The 9306-nt window shown below is 37.3% G+C and overlaps 1 non-coding gene across 1 annotated transcript; it reads left to right on the plus strand.

The window, feature by feature from the left end:
• Positions 1–7861: 7861 nt before the first annotated feature.
• On the plus strand, positions 7862–7968 carry LOC116867563. Its single transcript, XR_004382612.1, has one exon. It is a non-coding gene; the product is annotated as a U6 spliceosomal RNA (small nuclear RNA).
• The last annotated feature ends 1338 nt before the right edge of the window (positions 7969–9306 follow it).

Here is a 9306-nt window from a genome sequence, read left to right on the forward strand (position 1 = left end):
GAGGGAGAGGGCTCAGCAAAAAGAGAGACTCATGAAGTCTGAAAACTAGTTAACCACACTTAAACTATATACATTTTAAATTCTGATTGGGGGTGCCTGGGTAGCTCAGTCAGTTTAGTGCCTGACTCTTGATTTCAGCTCAGGTCATGAGCTTGGGGCCTTGAGATCAAACCCTGTGTAGGGCTCCTCACTGGGCATGGAGCTTGCTTAGGATTCTCTCCCTCTTTCCGCCCATCCCCCACATCTTTCTCTCTCTCAAATAAATAAATAAATTCTGATTGAACTGTAATGCTTAAAAGTACAGCAGAAAGAGATGAGATCAAAGTCAGGTAATTTTTAAATATTATATAGCTATTGGTCCAACCGACAACAGTTTTGGTATTCAGAAAACGGTACTTTCAAATTGACTTGATCATAGGAATAGTCTAGTTTTTGCATGAGATAGAACGTTCGAGAAGAAAATATTTATTTATTTATTATTTATTTTTAAGACATAAAACTTGCTTGTATGACTCAAAAATAAAAAAATAAAAATATATGGATTAAAAAATTGTGGTCATCTGCCTCCCCATCCACCTTATATCCATGGCCTTATTAATTATTTTCATTATTTTATTGTGCATCCTTTCAGTGTTTTTGTGTATATAAGCGAATATCAGAATACTTATTTACCTGTGACTTTCTTATGCTGTTCTGTACCTTGTTTCTTGTTCTAAGATACTCTGGAGAACTTTTCCTGCCTGTACATAGAGAGAAAAAAGAAGATACTTAAACTAAGGAGACTACTAGATTGACAAATGTGTTCAATGAATGGATTGCAACATTTCTGAATTACACTTCTGCTTTAATCATTGTTTGATATCTCTTGACCAATTTTCCTCATCAGTAAAAGTCCTACTGTGGTAGAAATTGTATCAAAAAATTTAATTATCATTAATTATCATATAACTTATAAAATAAGTTATAGCAAACTTCCAGTTATAAAATAATTAGGACATGGGGGATGTGAGTCAGTAAGGCAACTATAATTAATAATACTGTATTGCATATTTGAAAGTTGCTAAAAGAATAGATCGTGAGGGCATCTGGGTGGCTCAGTCAGTTAAGTATCTGCTTTTGGCTCAAGTCATAATCCCAGGGTCCTGGGATAAAGTCCCACATAGGGCTCCTTACTCAGCATGGAGTCTGCTTGTCCCTCTTCCTCTGCCCCTCCCCCTACTTGTGCTCTCTTTCAAATAAATACAATCTTTTAAACAAGTAGAATAGACCTTGAAAGTCTGCATCACAAGAAAAAAAATTTTGTGGCTATATGTGGTGACAGATGTTAACTAGATTTATTGTAGTGATTTTTTAGCAATATATACAGATACCAAATCATTATGTTGTACACCCGAGCTAATATAATGTTATATGTCAAAAATAATGTTATAGCAAAATAATATATGTGGGATTTCCTTCAAAATAAAGTTATTGGGGGTAAAGGTAAAATTAACTTGGCCATGAATTAGTAATTCATGGAATTGTGCACTGGTTACACTGTGACTCATTGTATTATTCTATTTTTAGTATGTTTGAAATATTTTATAATAAAAAAGCCTCAGAAATATGACAATCAAGTCTCTATTTCAAGAAAATTCTAAGTTTTTAGAAATTAGGTAAGTACTAATGAATGTCAGAAATACTTTCCTAAACATAGCAATTCTAATTCCACAGAATTTGCCAACTAACCATCAGGGAATGTCAAATATCATGTGAGTTACTCAAAGACAGAAAATGTAGAACTATAATAAACTACCAACACCAAGAGGAGTTCAACTCTCTCCTCTCTTAGCAACACCCTGTTTTCTGATCCAAAAGTAAAGGAGGCAATATAGAAACCCACACATACACACAGAATCATAGTTCAGAATGGGAACATTGGATTAAAATAATACACTGAGCACAGAAATCTATCTTTTTTGCTATGACAAATTTCTTAAAAGGAAATAAATATTATATTTTCTCTTCCTCCTTTTATTGCTTTTTCATTTTTTAAAAGAGTAACTGCATGACAACACAGAAAAACAAGACAGTACCATCACCAAATCTTTATATAAAAAGAACTTCCAGGAGGGAAAAAAAAAGTTGGATAATTGAATTTAAAAGAACAGAAAAATACAATGGAAATTTAAACTACAAACAGGAGATATCTATCCCATAATTCTTAACTGATACCCAAATATCACCTGGCTTTGAATAATAGTCACAGTGGAAAAAAGAAGGATAAAGCAGGACAAGTGAACTTAGAGGAAACAAGTACTTAAAGTAGAAAAGAAAAAATCTTTAATTTTTCAAATTTGTATTAATAATACAATTTAAATTTTCATAAATCAAGAACAAGTTGTTACAGAAAATAGATTCTAAGAAACAGAGTTCTTTAATTAATAATGAAATTATCAAAATTCACATAATATAAACATATATCAATTATAAAAGGGATTTGGCTGAAGACAATTTTCCAGAACATAGAACTAAGATGAGGGAAACATTAAGTGACATAAAGGTAGACAAATATCTATGAAACAGAGTAGAAGGTGCAGGGGGACCTGTTTGGCTCAGTCAGTTAAGGATCTGACTCTTGATCTTGGCTCAGGTCATGATCTCTGGGTTTTGAAATCCACCCCAGGTGTCTGGGTCCGTGGTCAGAGCTCAGTGAGGAGTCTGCTTGAGATTCTCTCCCTCTCCCTCTGTCTCTCCCCACACTTGTGTGTCCTCACTCTTGTGCACTCTCTCTCTTTAAAGTAAATAAATAAATCTTAAAAAAGAATAGGGGGGTGCAGAAGTAGACCCACATATACATAGCCACTTGATTTTCAATAAGAAAAAAAAAAGATTCAGTGCAAAAAGTATAGTCTTCTCAACAATTGTGGCAGAAATATTTGGATATCCATATACATAAAATGGACTTTGGTCTACACCTTAGACCATATACAAAAGTTAAGCCAAAATGGATCATAGACTTAAAAGTAAAACTGAAAAATTTTAAACTTCTAAAAATACAGAGTAGAACAGAATCTCTGTGACTTTGATTTAGTCAGATTTCTTAGAAACTAAATCAATGCTCAGCCCATAAAAGAAAAAATGATAAACTGAACTTCCTCAAAATTAGAAGTTTTCTTTCTCAAAAAAAGCTGCTGAGACAATGACTAAACAAGCCACAGGCTGAGGAAAATACATTGAAATCATATATTTAATAAAGGTCTTGTATTTAGACTATATTTAAGAGCTCTTAAAACTCACTAATATAACCAACAATGAATTTTTTAAATGGAAAAAATATTTGAGCCATTGTACAATAACAGCTGGGGAGACTTCAACACCCCACTCTCAAAATGGGTAGAATAACCAGTCAAAAGATAAACAAGGAAATAGATGTCAGCACTGTAAACCAACTGGGCTTAACAGACATATAGAACATTCCAAACAACAACAAGTTCACATGGAACATCCCAGGAATAGACCATGTGTTAGTCTACAAAACTAGTCACCGTAAATTAAAATCTTGAAATCATATAAAGTATCTTTTGTTGATCACAAAGGAATGGAATTACAAATCAATAACAGAAGGAAATACAGGGGCGCCTGGGTGGCTCAGTGGGTTAAAGCCTCTCTGCTTAGGTCATGATCCCAGCATCATCAGGCTCTCTGCTCAGCGGGGAGCCTGCTTCCCCCTCTCTCTGCCTGCCTCTCTGACTACTTGTGATCTCTCTCTCTCTCTGTCAAATAAATAAACAAAATCTTAAAAAAAAAAAAAGAAGGAAATACGAGAAATTCACAAATGTGTGGAAATTAAACAACACACTCTTAAGCACCACTTGGGAAATTAGCTACCACAAGGGTAATTAGAAAACTGCCATTCCCCCTGCTTGTGCTCTCTTGCTCTCCCTCTCTCTCTATCTCTGTCAAATAAAAAAAAAAATCTCAAAATAATCTACAGATTCAATGCAATCCTTATCAAATCTCAGCTGCATTTTTTTTCAGAAATGGACAAGTTGGTTTTAAAATACTTAGGAGGTTGCCAAAGACCTTAATAATCCAAACTAGTATTGAAAAATAAAAATAAAGTTGGAGGATTCACACTTCCTGATTTTAAAATTGTCTACAAACTATAGTACTCAAAACAGTGTGATACTGGCATAAGCATAGATATATAGGTCAATGAAATAGAATTAAGAGTTTCAAAATGAATCCATACATCTATAGTCAAGAGTGCCAAGACCACTTAATGAGGAAAGAAAAATCCAACAAACGGTGCTGGAACAGATGCCCAATTGTTGCAAAAGAATGAAGAATGAGGGGTGCCTGGGTGGCTAAGTTGGTTAAGTGTCTGCCTTCAGCTTCAGTCATGATCTCAGGGTCCTGGGATGGAGCCCTGCATCAGGCCCTCTGCTCAGCAGGGAGTCTGTTCTCCCTTTCCCTCTGCCTCTCCTCTACTTGTATTCTCTCTCTTGTGCTCTCTCTTGCTCCCCAAATAAATGAATAAAATCATTTTTTTAAAAAGGATGCAGAATGAAGTTGGACCTTTAGCTCACACCTTATATAAAAATGAACTTGAAATGGATCAAAGACTCAAATGTAAGAGCTAAAACTATAAAACTGTTAAAAGAATCCATAAGGGTAAATCTTCATGAACTTGATTTGACAATAGATTCTTAGACAAACAAAAAGGACCAGTATCAAAAATTAAAAAAAAAAATAGATCTATTGTACTTCATCAAATATAAGGACTTTTTAAAAAAGATTTTATTTTTAACTAATCTGTACACAACATGGGGCTTGAATTCACAACGCTGAGATTATAAGACCAAGAGTCACACACTCTACCAACTGATCCAGCCAGATACCCCCAAAATAAGGAGTTTTGAGTATCAAACAACACCATCAAGAAACTAATGCCCTTAAAATATGGTAAATTTTCATAGGTTATTTTGGTAATTTCTATGCCTCCACTTTTTCTCTCTCCCTTTTGTTGACTGGAAATACATCTTCCCTTACTGATCCTCAAATGTTCTTATTTTTTCTATCCTATTTTCTATTAGTAATCATTTGCTTTACTTGCCCTTACATTATGGTACATATTAAAAATCAATCATATTTTTTAATTCATAAGAGCTCTTTTTTGTTCTGCGTGGATTTGTTTGGTTTTGCAATACCCTTTTTTGTCTTATGATTGCAACATAATATCATTGAGAATATTAATGAAATTTTTTAAAAAATGAAATTATCAGGGTGCCTGGCTGGCTTAGTTGGTAGAACATGGTAGACTTTTGGTCTTGGGGTTGTAAGTCTGAGCCCCATGTTGGGTGTAGAGATTACTTAAAAATAAAAACTTTAGGGGTGCCTGGGTGGCTCAGTCACTGGACGTTTGTCTTCAGCTTAAGTCATGATACCGGGATCCTAGCTCTGCATTAGTCTACCTGCTCAGCAGGAAGCCTGCTTCTCCTTCTCCCACTCCCCCTGCTTGTGTTCTCTCTCTTGCTGTGTCTCTCTCTGTCAAATAGATAACATCTTTAAAAACTTAGAAACTTAAAAAATTTTTTTAAGTAAAATTATCTTCTCCAAATAATGGTCACTGTTTCCTCCAAGTTACTTCCTCCTGCTTACTTGTTTCAGACAAATAAAATCATATTAGATGATTTTTTTCCCAGTAATTGGCTGATCCTTAGTTAAATGTTTATATTTAAGAAAGGGAAACTAAGTAGCTGTTTGGAACCTCTGAGTGCATATGATGTGGGGAACAAAGGCAAAAGAAAAAAATTAAATTTCCTTACTGCCTACAGCCCATTGACAAGTCCTTAAAACAGGTGGAGTGACCTTCTTCTGGGACCTCCGTTGCCTTAATGTTGACACTTTGCTAAGGCAAAAGGCAATCCTAGCCTGGACCTCCAGGATCTTGCACATCTTCTTTAAGTTATAAAAATTCCTTTGGAAACTTTTATTTCTACCCCCCAAGATACATGTTGGCAATCATCCTCCTAGCATATGGCCCACTGATAGACATCTGAAGGGTCTTGTGAGTAAGGGATAACTAGAGAGTAATAAATGACCTTTTCCTAACAATAGTAGTCTCAGGATACTGGAAACTTATTTCCAAAATACCTGGGGGGCTTATGCTGTATGTAACCCCTTCCCAACTTGATAATATGTAATCAGTCACCTCTCACAACCCCAGGGCAGCTCTTGCTGCCAACAGGTCCAGTCCCCATGCTTTACTAAAACCACCTTTGGGGATGCCTGGGTGGCTCAGTCTACTTTCAGCTCAGGTCATGATCTCAGGGTCCTGTGATCCAGCCCCACATTGAGCCCCACATCAAGCCCCACATCGAGCCCCACATTGAGCCCCACATTGGGCTCCCTGATCCACGGGAAGTCTGTTTCTCCCTTTCCCACTCCCCCTGCTTGTGTTCCCTCTCTCGCTGTGTCTCTCTCTGTCAAATAAATAAAATAAAAATCTTTAAAAAAAAAAAAAAACACACACACCTTTTTGTGCTGAAGGCAAGAAAATTCTTTCTTGGCGATCAGCTCTGAACTGCAACCTTCAAGCATCATATGGATGCTACTTGATGATTCTGGGCCTCACTCTACAGTGATATGGCTGGCTTGTATTTTAAGAAGCACCAATGCTAGTATCTTCATATCTTTCCTTTTGTACTTGTCAGATACTGCAAAGAAAATTCTTCAGTTTCCTGTCTAGCTGCCAAATATGTGGCATCAAAGTAGGCATCACAGTAACTAGCATGCATAATTTATTTAATCCCCTAGTTTCAAAGGTAAAAGACCCTATGCTTTACCTGTTCAGAGACAAATCAATCAGACTCTTGCTGAGAGTGGGAGAGGGACAACAATCAGCCTGGGTAATAAAGAAGGTGTGGAGAATCAAATTGCTTCTTAAACATCTTTCAACCAATGCTTAATTTAGCCTTCCATTCTCTCTACTTCCAAAAATGTAGAGGGACTCTGGAACAAATTGAACTGATTCTTGTTTTTTCTCACTGCTTGACTAGAATTCATCTTCTTCAGCTAATTTTTCCATGTCACTTATTGCTAAATTATCTGCTTTTCATCTTCTGAAATTTGGTTGCTATTGTTTCCTTTTCATGCTATATAGTTTTAGTGGGGTCTTCAGGAGGGAGTGAATATACATGTATGTATTCAATCTACCAGATTTATGCCCATTACATTTTTTTTAACAATTTCTTTGTTGACCTTTCCTTTTTGTATCTCAGTCTCACTTACCAGGCTTATTTTCACTTTTAAGGTAAATTTTTTGGCTGTTCCTTTAATAAAGTTCTGTTGATCACTAACGTTTCTAGTTTTTATTTGTCAGAAAATGTCTATTTTATCCTTGTTCTTGATAGTTTTTCTGCATGTGTGATTATATGTGGCTGTACCAGGTCCTCTTCTCAGATTCTCTCCTCTTCCTCCCACTTCCCAGGTAGTGGCATGCATATTAATTTTGCTATACTGATCTAGTCCTTCCTCTCCATCTCCCTCATCAGTTCTCACCTGGCTTATAGTTGTCTGTGCTTCCAGCCAGACCCCCAAACCCACTCTTTCATGCTGCTGAGAACTAGCAAGAATTTGCCAATAGGCTGATTGGATCAGGTCAGGTTCCAGTTCTTTGACGTGTGTGTGTGTGAATTTTTTTATTTTTATTTTTAAATTTAAACTCAATTCATTAATATACAGTGTACTATTAGTTTCAGAGGTGGAGTTCAGTGATTCATCAGTCTTATACAATACCCAGTGCTCATTACATCATGTGCTCACCTTAGTGTCCATCATCCTCAGGTTCCAGTTCTAATTTAAAGGCCCAACTGTAGTGCTCACTTCAGCAGCACATATACTAAAATGGGAATGATACAGAGAAGATTAGCATGGCCCCTGTGCAAGGATGACACGTAAATTTGTGAAGCGTTCTGTATTTTTATATACAATGGAGTATTATGCCTCCATCAGAAAGGATGAATACCCAACTTTTTTATCAACATGGATGGGACTGGAGGAGATTATGCTGAGTGAAATAAGTCAGAGAGAGTCAATTATCATATGGTTTCACTTACTTGTGGAGCATAAGGAATAACACAGAGGACATTGGAAAAAGGAGAGGAGAAGTGAGTTGGGAGAAATTGGAGGGGGAGACGAACCATGAGAGACTATGGACTCTCAGAAACAAACTGAGGGTTTTGGAGGGGAGGGGGGTGGGGGTTGGGTGAGCCTGGTGGTGGGTGCTGTGGAGGGCATTTATTGCATGGAGCACTGGGTGTGGTGCCTAAACAAAGAATCTTGGAACACTTAAATAAATAAATAAATAAATAAATGAATAAAGCAAGCCCGACTGTAGGGTAGCTCCATTTGCAAAGGACAAGATTGTAGAAATTTCTTCCATTGGGAATCAAACCAATTACCTAAGGATTCCTACATAGATCAAACTATAGTCCTCCACTCTACCAGCAAAGGCACATGCTGAGAGTGTTTGGAAAATTCTTTGTTCACCACAGGCAAGAACCTTGTTTGGAAAGGCTGCCTGGAAAGATCGACACACACCTTCTAGACTCTATGCTACAGTCATCGGTGCCCTTTCGGTCCCACCAGGCCACCTCTCTCAGTCCCTGGCTTAATATTATGACCATCAGGTACCCAGAGAGGTGAGGAATGACTCTCTTAGAATAACTCTGGATTTGAAGAGTAAAAGTGGTGATAAAAGTTTAGGGAGGCCAAAGTCTGTAAGCTCAAGGCTAAAGTCACCTTAGCCTATGATAGTGGCCCCTGGAAGAGTGTTTAATTGCAGTCACCCCTTCTCAATAGTCCCCACCAAGTGCTGCTTCCTTTCTTTCCAGCTAATTGCTCTGACTTTGTAAAAATGACCAAGAAAAGAAGTCTCTGCTCTGAAGGAGCAGGGGAGCTGTTAGCCAAGGCCAAGCCCTTGTCAGAGCCCCACTGCAGTCCTGCCCCTCCCCTGCAGGCTCCTCAGTCACTCAGTTTCCTCCTGGAGGTGTCTGCTTCTTGCAGCAGGTCGAGGTTTAATAGTATGTTTGAGACAGCAATTTGCACTTCTAAAGGGAGATGATAATGGTGGCAGAATTTTTTATTTGGTCCAGAAGACTTTTTGCAAAATGTCCTGCGGTTTAGCCCTGGATCTTAAAACATTCCAAGCAAGAAACAAACACAGATCAGTGACCACCTGTCAGAACTGCTGTATTATTTTTAAGAGCTTCTACTGACCCTGCCAGTCATGTCAGGAACCCATGGACCTAGGGAAACAGA

The sequence above is a fragment of the Lontra canadensis genome, unplaced genomic scaffold (assembly GCF_010015895.1).
Source record: "Lontra canadensis isolate GAN:19392208 unplaced genomic scaffold, GSC_riverotter_1.0 scaffold12, whole genome shotgun sequence".
Classification (NCBI taxonomy): Eukaryota; Metazoa; Chordata; class Mammalia; order Carnivora; family Mustelidae; genus Lontra; species Lontra canadensis.